The sequence below is a fragment of the Macaca mulatta genome, chromosome 2, assembly GCF_049350105.2.
Source record: "Macaca mulatta isolate MMU2019108-1 chromosome 2, T2T-MMU8v2.0, whole genome shotgun sequence".
NCBI classification, from domain to species: Eukaryota; Metazoa; Chordata; class Mammalia; order Primates; family Cercopithecidae; genus Macaca; species Macaca mulatta.
Window position 1 is genome coordinate 181,689,693 of NC_133407.1, and position 16,364 is coordinate 181,706,056.

A 16,364-nucleotide genomic window follows, 5' to 3' on the forward strand; every position below is an offset into this window, starting at 1 on the left:
AGAGAAGCAAGAGCAAACACATACAAAAGACAAGAAATAACTAAGGTCAGAGTAGAACTGAAAGAGATAGAGACACGAAAAACCCTTCAAAAAAATCAGTGAACCCAGGAGTTGGTTTTTTGTAAAGATTAAAAAAAAATAGATAGAACACTAACCAGACTAATAAAGAAGAAAAGAGAGAAGAATCAAATAGACACAATAGAAAATGATAAATGGAATATCACCACTGATCCCACAGAAATACAAACTACCATCAGAAAATACTATAAACATCGCTATGCAAATAAACTAGAAAATCTAGAAGAAATGGATAAATTCCTGGATACATACACCCTCCCAAGGCTAAACCAGAAAGAAGTCAAATCCCTGAATCGACCAATAACAAGTTCTGAAATTGAGGCAGTAATTAATAGCCTACCAACCAAAAAAAAGCCCAGGACCAGACGGATTCACAGCCAAATTCTACCAGAGTTTCAAAGAGGAGCTGGTACCATTCCTTCTGAAACTATTTCAAACAAGAGAAAAAGAGAGACTCCTCCCTAACTCATTTCATGAGGCCAGCACCATCCTGATACCAAATGCTGGCAGAGACACACACACACAAAAAAAGAAAATTTCAGGCCAATATCCCTGACAAACATTAAAGCAAAAATCCTCAATAAAATACTGGCAAACTGAATCCAGCAGCACATCAAAAAGCTTATCCACCACGATCAAGTCGACTTCATACCTGGGATGCAAGCCTGATTCAACATACACAAATCAATAAACCTAATCCATCGCATAAAAAGAATCAAGGACAAAAACCACATGATTATCTCAATAGATGCAGAAAAGTCCTTCGATAAAATTCAACACTCATTCAGCCTAAAAACTCTCAATAAACTAGGTATTGATGGAACATATCTCAAAATAGTAAGAGCTATTTATGACAGACCCACAGCCAATATCACACTGAATGGGCAAAAACTGGAAGCATTCCCTTTGAAAGCCAGCACAAGACAAGGATGCCCTTTCTCACCACTCCTATTCGACATAGTATTGGAAATTCTGGCCAGGGCAATCAGGCAAGAGAAAGAAATAAAGGGTATTCATACAGGAAAAGAGGAAGTCAAATTGTCTCTGTTTGCAGATGACATGATTGTATATTTAGAAAACCCCATCATCTCAGCCCAAAATCTCCTTAAGCTGATGAGCAACTTCGGCAAAGTCTCAGGATACAAAGTCAATGTGCAAAAATTGCAAGCATTTCTATATAACAGTAACAGACAATCAGAGAGCCAAATCATGAGTGAACTCCTATATGTAATTGCTATTAAGAGAATAAAATACCTAGGAATACAACTTACAAGGGATGTGAAGGACCTCTTCACGGAGAACTACAAACCACTGCTCAAGGAAATAAGAGTGGACACAAATAAATGGAAAAACATTCCATGCTAATGGATAGGAAGAATCAATATTGTGAAAATGGCCATATTGCCCAAAGTATTGTATAGATTCAATGCTATCCCCATCAAGCTACCATTGACTTCCTTCACAGAAGTGGAAAAAACTACTTTAAACTTGATATGGAACCAAAAAAGAGCCCACATAGCCAAAACAATCCTAAGCAAAAAGAACAAAGTGGGAGGCACCACACTACCTGACTTCAAACTATACTACAAGGCTACAGTAAGCAAAACAGCATGGACTGGTACCAAAACAGATATATAGACCAATGGAACAGAACAGAGGCCTCAGAAATAACACCATACATCTACAACCATCTGATCTTTGACAAACCTGACAAAAACAAGAAGTGGGGAAAGGATTCCCTATTTAATAAATGGGGTTGGGAAAACTGGCTAGCCATATGCAGAAAACTGAAACTGGACCCCCTTCATTACACCTTATACAAAAACATAAGATGGATTAGAGACTTAAATGTAAGACCTAAAAACATAAAAATCCTAGAAGAAAACCTAGGCAATACCATTCAGGACATAGGCATGGGCAAAGACTTCATGTCTAAAACACCAAAGCAATGGCAACAAAAGCCAAAATTGACAAATGGGATCTAACTAAACTAAACAGCTTCTGCACAGCAAAAGAAACTATCATCAGAGTAAACAGGCAACCTACAGAATGGGAGAAAATTTTTGCAACCTATCCATCTGACAAAGGGCTAATATTCAGAATCTACAAGGAACTTAAACAAATTTAGAAGAAAAAAAACAAACAACCCCATCAAAAAGTGGGCAAAGGATATGAACAGACACTTCTCAAAAGAAGACATTTATGCAGCCAACAAACATATTTTTAAAAAGCTTATCATCACTGGTCATTAGAGAAATGCAAATCAAAACCACAATGAGATACCATCTCATGCCAGTTAGTATGGCGATCATGAAAAAGTTAGGAAACAACAGATGCTGGAGAGGATGTAGAGAAATAGGAATGCTTTTATGCTGTTGGTGGGAGTATAAATTAGTTCAACCATTGTGGAAGACACTGTGGCAATTTCTCAAGGATCTATAACCAGAAATACCATTTGACCCAGCAATCCCATTACTGGGTATATACCCAAAGGGTTATAAATCATTCTACTATAAAGACACATGCATACGCATGTTTATTGAAGCACTATTCACGATAGCAAAGACGTGGAACCAACTCAAGTACCCATCAATGACAGACTGGATAAAGAAAATGTGGCACATACACACCATGGAATACTATGCAGCCATTAAAAAAGAATGAGTTCATGTCCTTTGCGGGGACATGGATGAAGCTGGAATCCATTATTCTCAGCAAACTAACCCAGGAACAAAAAACCAAACACCGCGTGTTCTCACTCGTAAGTGGGAGTTGAACAATGAGAACACATGTACACAGGGAGGGGAATATTACACACTGGGGCTTGTTGTGGGGTTGGGGGCTAGGGGAGGGATAGCATTAGAAGAAATACCTAATGTAAATGATGGGTTGATGGGTGCAGCAAACCACCATGGCACGTGTATACCTATGTAACAAACCTGCACGTCTGCACATGTATCCCAGAACTTGAGTATAACAGAAAAAAAAAAAAAAAAGAAAGAAAGAAAAAGAAAATATTTTCTGGATATTTGTGATTTGCTTAATTCTGGACATTGTCCTCTATGCCTAATATTGAGCTATTGTCCTGAGATCTCTCTTCATTCATTCTGAAGAGTCTTTCCCATCCTCTTGCATTAAATCTCCTGGTTTGTTTTTCGTTGTTGTTGTTTTGTTTGTTTGTTTGTTGAGAGAGAGTCTTGTCACTCACTGCGACTTCGACTTCCTGGGCTCAACCCATCCTCCCACCTCAGCCTCCTGAGTATCTGGGACTACAGGCACATGCCATTATGCCCAACTAATTTTTGTATTTTTGTAGAGATGAAGTTTCACCATGTTTCCCAGGCAGTCTCCAATTCCTGAGCTCAAGTGATCCAACCTCTTCAGCCTCCCTAAGTGCTTAGATGACAGGTGTGAGCCACTGTATTTAGCTAAATTTCCTATGTTTTTCTTCCCATGTTTTTCTTCTTTTTTAGTTTACTCCATTTCGATGGATCATACCAGGCAGTAAATCTCTGAAATCATATCCAGCAGTAAATCTATGAGAATCTCATAGAAGATAAAAATTTTCAGACCTTGAATATCAGAATTTCAAAATTCTGTTCTCATATTTGCTTGTGAATTTCCCCAAGTATAAAATTCTAGGTTAAGAATTAATTTTCCTCAAAACTTTTAAGGTATTTTTACACCCTATTCTAGCTTCTGTTGTTGCTACTGAAAAATCAATAAGTACTCTAATTTTTCACCTCTTGCATGTGACTGTTTGTTTTCCATTTCCAGGAGATTTTAGAACTTCTTTGTTTCCCCAGAGTTTCAATCTGGAAACTCTAACCTTTAGTTCTAGAAATTTGTCTTTAATTATATGGGTAGTATATTAGTCCATTCTCAACTGCTATAAAGAAATACTCGAGACTGGGTAATTTATAAAGGAAAGAGGTTTAATTGACTCACAGCTCTGCATGGCTGGAGAGGCCTCAGGAAATGTACAATCATGGCGGAAGGCAAAGAAGCAGCAAGTACCTTCTTCACAAGGTGACAGAAAAGAGAAACTGTGAAGCGGCAAGATTCCTTTAAAAAACCATCACAGTTCATAAGAACTCACTATCACAAGAACAGCATGGGGGAAACCGCCGTCATGATCCAATCAGCATGAGGGAAACCACCGTCATGATCCAATCAGAATGGGGGAAACCGCTTTCATGATCCAGTCATCTCCCACCAGGTCCCTTCCCCAACCTATGGGGATTACAATTTGGATTACAATTCAGAATGAGATTTGGGTGGGGACACCGCTAAACCATATCAGGTAGTGATTTCCTCTGTTCTATTTTCCTTCTTTTCTTCCTCTCCCTTTGAAACTCTTGATATAAAGACATTGAATCTCATGATCTGGTCCTCTAATTTTATTATATTTTCTCTTCCCTTTTTCATATTTTCCTTTCGTTCGACTTTTATAGAGATTTATTTAATTTTATCTTCCCACTGTTCCATTGGCCTTCTCGTCTCTGTTATTTTATTTTTAATTTCTAAGAGTTCCCAATTGTTCCCTTTTAAGGCATCCTGTTTGTGTTTCATGAATGCAATATTATGTTATGTTTCTCTGAGGACCCTAATGATGACTTTTCTAAGTAGCTTTTCCTCTGAAAAATTTTCTTTTCTCCTGAGTTGATTTTTTTCTGTGTGTTTGTTTTTGTCTCTCTGTTTCATGGTGAAATCTTTTCTCAGCTAGCTGGTGACCTTGCCTGCCTATTCGTTTTTAAGAGTGGAGCCCTAAAGGAGCTGATTGGAAGTTCTGAGCCTGTGATTGGGACTTGACTACTATGGGCTTCGCTGTAGCTATTAATCTAGCTGGGCCTTGGAGCTCCTTCTCCTCCTTGGAGCTCCCTCTTCTCTATTGTCAGTACCGTTACTTCTTATTCTTGGTCTGGTTGAGTTCCTACAGAAGAATCTTCTAGTCTCCTATCTAGAAGATATAGGTCTGCCTGTCAAAATTTTGAGAAGTGGGTGTACAAGAGGTCTGGGGTTGTCTCAGTACTCAGAATGTAAATATTCGCTTAATTCCTCTGTTTTCAGCTCAACTGTATTGACAAATCCTATACTCAGGATGTAAATATTTGTTTAATTCCTGTTTTCAACTGTATTGACAAATCTGAGTGTGGAGACCCTCTATTTTATAGTCTCCAGTGGACAATTTGCTTCAGCTTTCTTCCAAAGTAAGCTGGGGGCAGAAAACAATCGTTAAGTGTATGGACTGGGAAAGGGGGTCAAATTGCTTTTTAAATGGACTCTAAGTTGATGCTTTTTTTTTTAGCACTACCTCCTCTCTTCCAGGAGTGCCCATGTACAGCTCAAGCTTTTAGAAGTCCTGTGGTGTAAATTAGATTTCTTCTCGGCTTTCCCACTGCTGGCTTAAGATTCAGCTTTCTCAAGTATTTCAAATTGTGCTGATATTGCCTCTCACTTTTTGTCATTTTATATTTACATACTTCTCCTCAAAACATCCATTTATTACCATTTTATGAGATGTTGAAAGGAAGTAAAAGTGTGTGCCCAATTCACCATCTTGACCCAAAAGTCCCAGAAATAAAATGCACACCAAAGATCTTCAGGCATCAAAAGATTAAAGAATTTCAATGATTATCTAGAGAATTTAATCCACATTAAAAAATCAACAATTCCTCAAAAAACTACAAATAGAACTACCACATAACCCAGCAATCTCACTACTGAGCATTTTTCCAACAAAAAGAAAATCAGTATATAAAGAGAAATCTGCACCCCACATTTATTACAGCACTATTCACAATAACTAAGACACCAAATCAACCTTGGTGTCCAATAATAGATGAATTTTTAAAATGTGGTATATATACAAAATGGAATATTATTTAGCCATTAAAAAGAATGAAATCCTGTCATTTGTGGCACCATGGATGGAATGGGAAGACATTATGTTAAGTGAAAAAAGTCAGGGACAGAAAATTAAACACTGCCTATTCTCATGCATATGTGGAAGCTAAAAAAGTTGATCTCATAAAAGTAAAAAGTAGAACAGAGAATATTAGAGGCTCTGTGGAGGCCAATATGTGGAGGAAAAGGGCTGTAGGGAGAGATTTATTAAAGGATACAAAATTACAAGTAGGTAGGAGAAATCAGTTCTAGTATTCTATACCACTGTAGGATGACTATAGTTAACAATAATATATACTTTCAAATAGCTAGAAGGAGAATACTGAATGTTCCCAAAAAAAGGAATAAGTGTTTGAGATGATGGAAAAGGAATAATTATTCTGATTTGATCACTATACATTATATGTTTTAAAACATCACTATGTTGCCCATGAATATGTATAATTATTATATGTTCATTAAAAAAATTTTAAGCCATGTGCTGTGGCTCATACCTATAATCCCAGCTACTTGGGAGGCTGAGGCAGGACGATCACTTGAGACTAGGAGTTGAAGACCAGCCAGGGCAACATAGCAAGAACCACCTCTAAATAAATAAATGAATAATTTAAAAAATAATAATAATCAATAGAGTAAAAAAATTAAAATTACATTAAATTTTTTTTTAAAAGTAAAAAGTCAAAGAAAAGGCAGAAGAAGTCATTAATTCAATCACTTTGAAAAACTGTTGGCAATAAATTTTGGATATTACACCAAAAGCATGAGCAACAAAAGCAAAAATAAGTGGGACTACCTCAAATGGAAAAGTTTCTGCACAATAAAGGAAACAATCAACAATACGAAAAGGCAACCTACAGAATTTTTTAAAATTTGCAAACCATATATCTGATAAAGAGTTAATATCCAAAATTTATAAAGAACTCAATTCAACAGCAAAAAAAAAGAAAAAACTAATGACCAAATTAAAAAATGGACAAAGCACCTAAATAGACACCTTTCCAAAGAAGATGTAAAAATAGCCAATGATACATGACAAAGTATTCAACATCATTAATTATCAGGGAAATGCAAATCAAAATCATAATGAGATATCACCTGACACTTGTTACAATGGTTATTATCAGAAAGACAAAATGTAACAACTAATTGGCAGGGATGTGGAGAAAAGAGAACCCTTATACACTGTTGGGAGAAACGCAAGTTGGTACGGCCATTACAGAAAACAGTATGGAGGTTCCTCAAAACATTAGAAACAGAACCAACATAAGATCCAGCAATTCCACTTCTGGGTATATATCCAAAGACAATAAAATCACAATCTTGAAGAGATATGTGCATTACCATGTTCATTACTGCATGGTCTCACTTACATGTGGACTTTTAAAAAGTCAAACACATAGAAACAGAGTAAAAGGATGGTTAATATTGACTAGCGGGGGTAGGAGAAACAGGAAAATGTTGGTTAAAGGGTATAAGATGAATGACTTCTGTAGACCTAGTGTACAGCATGGTGACTAGAGTTAAAATAATATATACTTGAAATTTGTTAAGGTAAGTAGATCTTAAGTATTCTTATCACCAAAGAAAGCTAACTACAGGAAGTGATAAATATGTTAATTAGCTTGATATGTAATCATTTCACAATGTATATGTATGTGAAAATACCACCTTGTATACCTGAAATACATACAATTTTTATTATTAACTATACTTTAACAAAGCTGGAAAGGAAAAATTATTTGGCAATATCTGCAATAACTGAATATACACAAAATCTATTCCACTTCTACTTGTATATGCAATGAAAGTAGGTACATATGTGCATCAAAAATCATATGCAAGGCCGGGCACGGTGGCTCAAGCCTGTAATCCCAGCACTTTGGGAGGCCGAGACGGGCGGATCACGAGGTCAGGAGATCAAGACCATCCTGGTTAACACAGTGAAACCCCGTCTCTACTAAAACATACAAAAAAAAAAAAAACTAGCCGGGAGGGTGGTGGGCGCCTGTAGTCCCAGCTACTCGGGAGGCTGAGGCAGGAGAATGGCGTAAACCCGGGAGGCGGAGCTTGCAGTGAGCTGAGATCCGGCCACTGCACTCCAGCCCAGGCGGCAGAGCGAGACTCCGTCTCAAAAAAAAAAAAAAAAAAAAAAAAAAAAAAAAAAATCATATGCAAAATTTTCCATAGTACCACTATTTATATTAGCCAAATACTGGGATCAACCACAATGGCCGTCAACAGTGAAATGTATGATAAATTGCAGTATATTCATGGAATATGCACAATATATACACAAGTGAATACTAGAAAATTATTGCTATATTTAAGAACACAAACATAATGTTGAATGAAAAAAGGCATGTACTACAAAGCACATGTTATAAAATTCTATTTCTGTCAAGTTCGAAAGTATTCTATGGTGATAGAGGTTATAAAAGCATTCACCTTTGAGAACGAAAATAATGACTGGGAGCAGATATGAAGGAGGCTTCTGGGGAGCTGCTAATTCCCTGGTCTGAGAGGTGGTTCCATAAAAGTGTTCCCTTGGTATAAATGCATCAACTCTACACTTCAGAGTTGCTCATTTTTCTATGCTAGGCTTCAATTAAAAAGGTTCCTTCAAAACAAATTACCAGAAGAAAGGGCAAACCGCCGAAGTGATTCATTCGTTACCAAATTCTCTGATTCAAATAGTTTCTTAGATTCAAATGTCAGATTTGCCACTTATTAGAATGTGACTTTAAGTAAGGCATATACATTCTTCTGTAAAATTAATATGCAGTCACTCATTCATCCAACAAAAATGTATTGAGTGCCTCCTATTATGTGCACTTGGGATGTAGCAATGAACACAAAACAACCAAATCCTTACCCTCACAGAGCAAATATTCTGAAGGGAAAGAAAAAAATGCGTGTTCTACCTACCTAACATAATTTCTGTGAATCTCAAGGGAGATTATGATAAGCACTTGCTACTCAAAGCATGGCTTGTGGACCAGCAATATCAGCACCACCCGGGAATTGATTAAAAAGGCAACTGCAGGCCGGGCGTGGTGGCTGAAGCCTGTAATCCCAGCACTTTGGGAGGCCGAGACGGGCGGATCACGAGGTCAGGAGATCGAGACCATCCTGGCTAACATGGTGAAACCCCGTCTCTACTAAAAAATACAAAAAACTAGCCGGGCGAGGTGGCGGGCGCCTGTAGTCCCAGCTACTCGGGAGGCTGAGGCAGGAGAATGGCGGGAACCCGGGAGGCACAGCTTGCAGTGAGCTGAGATCCGGCCACTGCACTCCAGCCTGGGCGACAGAGCGAGACTCCCTCTCAAAAAAAAAAAAAAAAAAAAAAAGGCAACTGCAGGCCTACTCTGGACCTGATGAAACAGTATTCTCACTTTAACAAGATCCGCAGGTAATCAGTATGTACACTGAAGTTTGAGAAGCACTGCCATAATACCTCGTGAATCATAAAATGCTGTCAAATGTAGATTATTATTATTATTAGTCATGCTCACCATGGAACTGGCTCAACCCTGCTGGGTAGTTACATTCCTATTCCAGCAAATAAGGGATATGAGGGTAAAAAAAAAACATGTGTGTACTCCCATTCTAATGTGCGTTCTATTTCCAGGACATGTTCCAGGAGCGTTTTCTTTCTGTTGTTTGTTTTTTAAGTCAGCCTCAATTCTCCAAGTCAGTAGACCCCTCCATCAAAAGCCCTGATAACGAAAATGCTATTGGTGAACCTAATTGCTGTTTTTTTCCATTGGTGCAACAGCTTTCTTGGTAATCCAACAGTGAGCCTAGGAAGAGTACTTTGATAAAGTAATAAAATATTGAACAATACAGACTTGAGATTTACAGAGTTTTATTGGCATGTTAGTGTATGCCAGCTTTATTTTACATCCTTCATCTCCTGACACGCAGAGCTAGCTCAGTGTTTTCCTGCGGGCTGTTTGGTGGGTCTCTGATTAGTCTTGTTCCAACAGCACTTTTGTGGAAGTGAGAACTATTGTCCTGGAAATTTAGGACTAATCAGGCCTTCAACAACTATCTTATGTAAGAAAAGATACTTTGTCAAATTGCCCCTATGGTAGTGTTACTCAAAACCTAATGTGTAGACAAATCACCTAGAAATCATATTAAAATACAGTTTTGGATTCACTAGGACTGGGGTAGGGCTCAAAATTCTTCATTTCAAATATGTTCCCACTTAATATGGATGTTGCTAATTCCCAGACCATACTTTGAGTGGCAAGGTCTTATCCTTCAGGGACTAAAGAAAAAACGAACAGTAATTTTGAAGGACAAGGCTCCTCCAACATACACAGAAATGTCTTCTGAAAACCAATGTCTAGCAAATCTATGTAAGTTAACTTACTGTTGGTTTTGTTTTGTTTTGTTTTTTGTTTTTGTTTTTGAGACAGGGTTTTGCTCTGTCAACCAGGCTGGAATGCAATGGTGTGATCATGGCTCACTGAAGCCTCGACCTCCTGGACCCGAGCAATACTTCCACCTCAGCCTCACAAGTACCTGGGACCACAGGTGTGCACCACCACCATGCCTAGCTAATTTTTGTATTTTTTTTTTAATAGAACAAGGTTTCATCATGTTGCTCAGGCTGGTCTCAAACTCCTAAGCTCAAGTAATCCATCCATTTCAGCCTTCCAAAGTGCTGGTATTACAGATGTGAGACACCACACCCAGCCAACTTGCTGGTTCTTTAGAAATTTTGAAATTAAAAGAGCCACATGTTTAGATATAACTATATAAAAACTGCAAGTGCACTAAAATGTTAAAATTGTGTTTTCTTCTTATCTCTGCATTCTAGATTTTCTAAAAAATATCATTTAATTTTGAAATAAAAAACAGTAAATATTAGTTTTTAAAATGTATTTTTTTTTTTTACAAATTAACCTTATCCCACAGTATACACATTGAAGACTAGGTTTAAAAAACAGTTATTGGAGGGGCAGCAGGCAAGATGGCCAAATAGGAACAGCTACGGTCTGCAGATCCCAGCGAGATCAATGCAAAAGGCAGATGATTTCTGCATTTCCAAATGAGGCATCCTGTTCATCTTACTGGGACTGGTTGGACAATGGGTGCAGCCCACAGAGGGTGAGCCGAAGCAGGGTTGGGTGTCACCTCATCCTACAAGCACAAGGGGTCAGGGAATTCTCTCCCCTACCCAAGGGAAGCCTTGAAGGACTGTGCCCCAAGGAATGGTGCACTCCAGCCTAGATACTATGCTTTTCCTACAGTCTTTGCAACCCACAGACCAGGAGATTCCCTCCCATGCCTACGCCACCAGGGCCCTGGGTTTCAAGCACAAAACTGGGTGGCCGTTTGGGCAGACACCAAGCTAGCTGCAGGAGTTACTTTTTCTATGCTCCAGTGGCACCTGGAATGCCAGTGAGACAGAACGGTTCACTCCCCTGGAAAGGGGGCTGAAGCTAGAGAGCCAAGTGGTCTGGCTTGACAGGTCCCACCCACATGGAGCCCCACAAGGTAAGATCCACTGGCTTGAAATTCTCACTGCCAGCGCAGCAGTCTGAGGTCAACATGGGAGGCTCAGGCTTGGTGAGGGAGGGGCATCCGCCAATGCTGAGGCTTGAGTAGGTGATTTGACCCTCACAGTGTAAACAAAGCCACCAGGAAGTTTGAACTCGGCAGAGCCCACCCCACCTCAGCAAGCCCGCTGTGGCCAGATGGCTTCTCTAGATTGCTCCTCTCTGGGCAGGGCATCTCTGAAAAAAAGGCAGCAGCCCCACTCAGGAAAGCCCCCATCTCCCTGGGACAAAGCACCAGGTGGGAAGGGGCGGCTGTGGGCACAGCTTCAGCAGATTTGAACATCCCTGCCTGAGGGCCTGAAGAGAGCAGTGAATCTCCCAGCACAGCGCTTGAGCTCTGCTAAGGGACAGACTGCCTCCTAAAGTGGGTCCCTGACCCCCGTGTATCCTGACTGGGAGACACCTCATGCAGGAGAGCCCTAGCTGGCATCTGGCAGGTACCCCTCTGGGACGAAGCTTCCAGAGGAAGAAATAGGCAGCAATATGTGCTGTTCTGCAGCCTCCACTGGTGATACCCTGGAAAACAGGGTCTGGAGTGGACCTCCAGCAAACTCCAGCAGACCTGCAGCAGAGGGGCCTGACTGTTAGAAGGAAAATTAACAAACAGAAAGAAATAGCATCAACATCGACGACAACAACAACAACAAAAAATGTTCACTCAAAGACCCCATCTGAAGGTCACCAACATCAAAGACCAAAGGTAGATAAATCCATGAAGATGGGGAGAAACCAGCACAAAAAGACAGAAAATTCCAAAAACCAGAACACCTCTTCTCCTCCAAAGGATCACAACTCCTTGCCAGCAGAGAACAAAACTGGACAGAGAATGAGTTTAATGAATTGACAGAAGTAGGCTTCAGAAGGAGGGAAATAACAAATTCCTCTGAGCTAAAGGAGCATGTTCTAACCAAATGCAAGAAACCTAAGAAGCTTGAAAACAGGTTAGAGGAATTACTAACTAGAATAACCAGTTTAGAGAAGAACATAAATTACCTGATGGAGCTGAAAAACTCAGCACGAGAACTTCGTGAAGCATACACAAGTATCAACAGCTGAATAAATCAAGTGGAAGAAAGGATATCAGAGGTTGAAGATCAAGTTAATGAAATTAAGTGAGAAGACAAGATCAGAGGAAAAGGAATGACAAGGAACGAACAAAGTCTCCAAGAAATATAGGACTATGTGGAAAGTCCAAATCTCCGTTCGATTGGTGTACCTGAAAGTGACAGGGAACGAAGTGAAAAAATACTCTTCAGGATACTATCCAGGAGAACGTCCCCAACCTAGCAAGGCAGGCCAACATTCAAATTCAGGAAACACAGAGAACACCACAAAGATACTCCTCGAGAGGAACAGCCCCAAGACACATAATCATCAGATTTGCCAAGGTTGAAATGAAGGAAAAAATGTTAAGGGCAGCCAGAGAGAAAGATCGGGTTACCCACAAAAGGAAGCTCATCAGACTAACAGAAGATCTCTCTACAGAAACCCTACAAGCCAGAAGAGAGTGGGGGCCAATATTCAACATTCCTAAAGAAAAGAATTTTCAACCCAGAATTTCATATCCAGCCAAACTAAGTTTCATAAGAAGTGAAGGAGAAATAAAATCCTTTACAGACAAGCAAATGCTGAGAGATTTTGTCACCACCAGGCCTGCCCTACAAGAGCTCCTGAAGGAAGCACTAAACATGGAAAGGAACAACCGGTACCAGCCACTGCAAAAACACACCAAATTATGAAGACCATCAACACTATGAAGAAACTGCATCAACTAATGGACAAAATAACCAGCTAGGATCATAATGACAGGATCAAATTCACACATAACGATATTAATATTAGATGTAAATGGGCTAAATGCCCCAGTTAAGAGACACAGACTGGCAAATTGGATAAAGAGTCAAGATCCATCAGTGTGCTGTATTCAGGACACTCATCTCATGTACAAAGACACACACTTCCAAAATAATGGATGGAAGAATATTTATGATGCAAATGGCTAGCAAAAAAAAAAAAAGCAGGATTACAATCCTAGTCTCTGATAAAACGGACTTTAAACCAACAAAGATCAAAAAAGACAAAGAAGGGCATTACATAATGGTAAAGGGATCAATTCAACAAGAAGAGCTAACTATCCCAAGTATATATGCAGCCATTACAGGAGCATCCAAATTCATAAATCAAGTTCTTAGAAACCTACAAAGAGACTTAGTCTCCTACACAATAATGGTGGGAGATTTTAACACCCCCCTATCAATATTAGACAGATCAACAAGACAGAAAATTAAGAAGGATATTCAGGACATGAACTCAGCTCTGGACCAAGAAGACCTAACAGACATCTACAGAACTCTCCACCCCAAATCAACAGAATATACATTCTTCTCAGCACCTCATCGCACTTGTTCTAAAATTGACCATATATTGGAAATAAAACACTCCTCAGCAAAGGCTAAAGAATGGAAATCATAACAGTCTCTCAGACCACAGTGCAATTAAATTAGAACTCAGGATTAAGAAACTGACTCAAAACTGCACAACTACATGGAAACTGAACAACCTGCTCCTGAATGACTACTGGGTAAATAACAAAATGAAGGCAGAAATAAAGATGTTCTTTGAAACCAATGAAAGCAAAGACACAATGTAGCAGAATCTCTGGTATATATTTGAAGCAGTGTTTAGAGGGAAAGGGTATTCAAATAGGAAGCGAGGAAGTCAAATTGTCTCTGTTTGCAGATGAGATGATTGTATATTTAGAAAACCCCATCATCTCAGCCCAAAATCTCCTTAAGCTGATAAGCAACTTCAGCAAAGTCTCAAGATACAAAATCAATGTGCAAAAATCACAAGCATTTCGATACACCAATAACAGACAAACAGAGAGCCAAATCATGAATGAATTCCCATTCACAATTGGTACAAAGAGAATAAAATACCTAGGAATACAACTTACAATGCATGTAAAGGACCTCTTCATGGAGAACTACAAACCACTGCTCAAGGAAATAAGAGAGGACACAAATAAATGGAAAAACATTCCATGCTCACGGATAGGAAGAATCAATATCATGAAAATGGCCATACTGCCCAAAGTATTGTATAGATTCAATGCTATCCCCATCAAGCTACCATTGACTTTCTTCACAGAATTGGAAAAAAAACTACTTTAAATTTCATATGGAACCAAAAAAGAGCCCATATAGCCAAGACAATCCTAAGCAAAAAGAACAAAGCTGGAGGCATCATGTTACCTGACTTCAAGCTATACTACAATGCTACAGTAACCAAAACAGCATGGTATTGTTACCAAAACAGAATAGAAGCCTCAGAAATAATACCACACATCTACAACCATCTGATCTTTGACAAACCCGACAAAAACAAGCAATGGCAAAAGGATTCCCTATTTAATAAATGGCATTGGGAAAACTGGCTAACCATATGCAGAAAACTGAAACTGGACCCCTTCATTACACCTTATACAAAAGATAACTCAAGATGGATTAAAGACTTGAAAGTAAGGCCTAAAACCATAAAAACCCTAGAAGAAAACTTAGGGAATACCATTCAGGACATAGGCATGTTCAAAGACTTCATGCCTAAAACACCAAAAACAATGGCAACACAAGCCAAAATTGACAAAGGGGATCTAATTAAACTAAAGAATTTCTGCACAGCAAAAGAAACTATCATCAGAGTGAACAGGTAACCTACAAAATGGGAAAAATTTTTTGCAATCTATCCATCTGACAAACAGTTGATATCCAGAATCTACAAAGAACTTCAACAAATTTACAAGGAAAAAAAAAACATCAAAACATGTGCGAAGGATATGAACAGACACCTCTCAAAAGAAGACATTTATGTAGCCAACAAACATATGAAAAAGAGCTCATCATCACTGGTCATTAGAGAAATGCAAATCATAGCCACAATGAGATACCATCTCATGCCAGGTAGAATGGCAATCATTAAAAAGTCAGGAAACAACAGATGCTGGAGAGGATGTGGAGAAATGGAATGCTTTTACACTGTTGGTGAGAGTATAAATTAGTTCAACCATTGGGGAAGACAGTGTGGCGATTCCTCCAGGATCTGGAACTAGAAATACCATTTGACCCAGCAATCGCATTACTGGGTATATACCCAAAGGATTATAAATCATTCTACTATAAAGACACATGCACACGTATGTTTAATGCGGCACTATTCACAATAGCAAAGCCTTGAAACCAACCCAAATGACCATCAATGATAGACTGGATAAAGAAAATGTGGCACATATACACCATAGAATACTATACAGCTGTAAAAAATGGTGAGTTCATGTCCTTTGCAGGGACATGGATGAAGCTGGAAACCATTATTCTCAGCAAACTAACCCAAGAACGGAAAACCAAATACTGCACATTCTCACTCATAAGTGGGAGTTGAACAACGAGAACACATGGACACAGGGAGGGGAACATCACACACTGAGGCCTGTTGGGGGGTTGGTGGTTAGGGGAGAGATAGCATTAGGAGAAATACCTAATGTAGATGATGGGTTGATGGGTGCAGCAAACCACCATGGCATGTGTATACCTATGTAACAAACCTGCACCTTCTGCACATGTACCCCAAAACTTAAAGTATAATTTTTTAAAAAAAAAGTTTTTGGAAGAAAGCGTGGCTATTCTTCAAGGGTCTAGAACCAGAAATACCATTTGACCCAGCAATCCCATTACTGGGTATATACCCAAAGGATTACAAAGCATTCTACTATAAAGACACATGCACATGTATGTTTATTGCAGCACTATTCAC